Below are 2,557 nucleotides of genomic sequence, written 5' to 3'. Positions count from 1 at the left end.
GGAAGTTAATTTTATATAAATGTTTTTAGGATGAACAAGCAGTCAGAACTTTCTTCTAGTGTAAATATTTTAGGACTTTATTTCCTCTTTCATCTCTTATGCCTTAAGTCAACTGAGTAGCACAATAAAGACTTCCCAGACCGCAATCACTCATAGCGAATGATAATCTTAATGTTGTTATATGCTTCTGACTCTAAATCAGTATTCATGATGGATGAAAAATACAAATATTAATTCAAATTTCAATAAATTCATCATTGCCACCAAAACTATGTGCTTTTCCTACTTTTCCATGGGATTATCTTGGCAAGAACACTGGAATGATTTTCCAGTTTCTCCTCCAGGGGATCTTCCTAACCCAGGGATCGAACCTGTGTCTCCTCTGTCTCCTGAATTGGCAGGCAGATTGTGTACCACTGAGCCACCTGGGAAGTCCAGGACTTTACCTCCTGGTATTTCCCAATCCTATTCCCTACCACTTTTGCTTGGATGCCCTTAGGTTGACACTGCAGTTTCAAGTCTTTATCTAAGACCAGTAATCATGGTGTCATACAATTTGCTTCACGTCTGCCTTCCTCCTTAGTGGGGCAGGCAAACAACAGCATCTCTCCCGGAACTGGGACAGACAACCCTTTCAAAATAACTGCATGAATCATGCCTACTTCATATCCTGATCAAATCTAGGTTCACTTCCAACAGTCGACTAACAGTAACCAGAAAATACATGCAGACTAGCTCCATCATGATCTCTCCTGTTAACTGTTTCAATGTCAGAGAAGTTAAATTCCATGTCAGTGAAAAAAAGACAATTTTAAAACAAGCCACTTAAATCTGTCCTGTAAGCTCATCTACTCGGAACTTATAGAAGACCTCAGAAATATGTAAAAATAGAAACTCTAATGAGTATTTTAAGATTCAACATCTGTTAACTATTTCTTTCTCTCAGGATGTAAGCTCTTTCACCTTGCTTGGATAGAAGTAAAGTATAAGTAATCATATCTTGGATTTTCCAATGGTTATTCCTTTTCTCAGTTTGGGGATTCATATAATAGAAAACTAAAACTGAAGTAAAAGGAGGAAGAATGTTGACTACCAATATAATTACTGGATTGTATATTAAAATCTATCCCTGATTTTCCTGCCAAAAAAATACATGAGGTGTATAACAGGATGTGTTATGTAACCCTCATTGTCTGATTGGAGGAATAAAAGGAAGCACACTGATTCGTAAGAAGAAAATATTTTCCTGGTACTAAACTCCAAAAGAAAGCTTTTACAGATCCATCTTCAAAGAGATTTTGAACCATATATGGAGAAATATCTTCAACAGTCATTGGATAATTTCTTAGTAAACTTTCATAGGTCTAATTTTTAAAACAACTTGATGAGAATATTTTTTTCACAACAGTACATTTATACTGGATTCATAAGGAAGGCTTGAACTAAGGCAAAAACAATAAAGAGAAAGGGATGAATATGACTATATGGAATATAGTGATGACTATATGGAATTAAGGATTTGAAAAAGGAGACACTGAAATTACTCTTCCTGTGTTCTGCCCTTCAACACTGACCTTCCTCCAGCCCATACTCTTTCTCAGGGCCAGGGTTATTCAAATTGTGGTCTATGGACCAACCTGTCAGACTGCACACCATCACAGGTATACAAGGAGGTCAGTTCTAAAGCTGAGAGTCAATATTTAAAACTTTTATAGCAATTTGACAGAATTATTTTATGAATGGTGAATCTAATAATTTAAAATTCAAGCTTGGGTACTTCCCTGGTGGTCCAGTGGCTAAGACTCTGCCCTCCCAATGCAGGGGACCCAGGTTCGAGCCCTGGTCAAGGAACTAGACCCTACAAGCTGCAACTAAGAATTCACATGCAGCAACTAAAGATCCCATGTGCTGAGACTAAGACCCAGAGCAGCGAAATAAGTAAAATTAATTAATTAAAATAAAAAAATAAAAATCAAGCCTATTTTTTGGGTGCTTTTTTTTAACTTTTATTTTTCTAGTAATTAATTGCTCTGTGTTTTATAAAAGTAAGATCTTGCAATGGCTTGAAAATTTAAAAAACACATAACTCATCCTTTACCACAGATGGAAATATTTACTCTAGACCTCTGTTCCTCCAACTTCAGTGGTCATATACCATTCTCATGAGTCTGCCATACCTGTACATTAACTTTACCATTTATTCAATAACTTTCTTTAAAGAAAATCACATTTTTATCTAAATAAATTTATATTTAACTGATACTATGTCAACAACACCAAAAGCACTATATTCCTTTGTAAATAGAAAATAACTATAAACGCAAATGCTATGAAAACAAAGGAATGCAACTAAAAAAAATGATATTCAAGTAGTACTGACAAAGCAGATTGGTTTGTAAAAGTACATCTAAAAATAAGAAAAAATGTTTCTTCATTTTTATTAATTGAAAATGAATATTCAGTTCAATATTGCTTCGTTTAAGGGAAAGATGAGCTATACAAAAGGTATTTAATGGCCTTCTCAGAAAAGATTGGATACTAAGAATTAATTCCTGAT

At 34.7% G+C, this 2,557-nt stretch overlaps 1 non-coding gene across 1 annotated transcript; it reads left to right on the top strand.

Moving 5' to 3' along the window:
• The first annotated feature begins 1,778 nt into the window (after positions 1–1,778).
• On the top strand, positions 1,779–1,851 carry TRNAG-CCC (transfer RNA glycine (anticodon CCC)). The gene has a single exon. It is a non-coding gene; the product is annotated as a tRNA-Gly (tRNA).
• The last annotated feature ends 706 nt before the right edge of the window (positions 1,852–2,557 follow it).

Source organism: Odocoileus virginianus, chromosome 27 (genome assembly GCF_023699985.2).
Source record: "Odocoileus virginianus isolate 20LAN1187 ecotype Illinois chromosome 27, Ovbor_1.2, whole genome shotgun sequence".
NCBI classification, from domain to species: Eukaryota; Metazoa; Chordata; class Mammalia; order Artiodactyla; family Cervidae; genus Odocoileus; species Odocoileus virginianus.
Note: the sequence above shows the minus strand (reverse complement) of the source record. Positions and strands in the feature narration are given on the sequence as shown.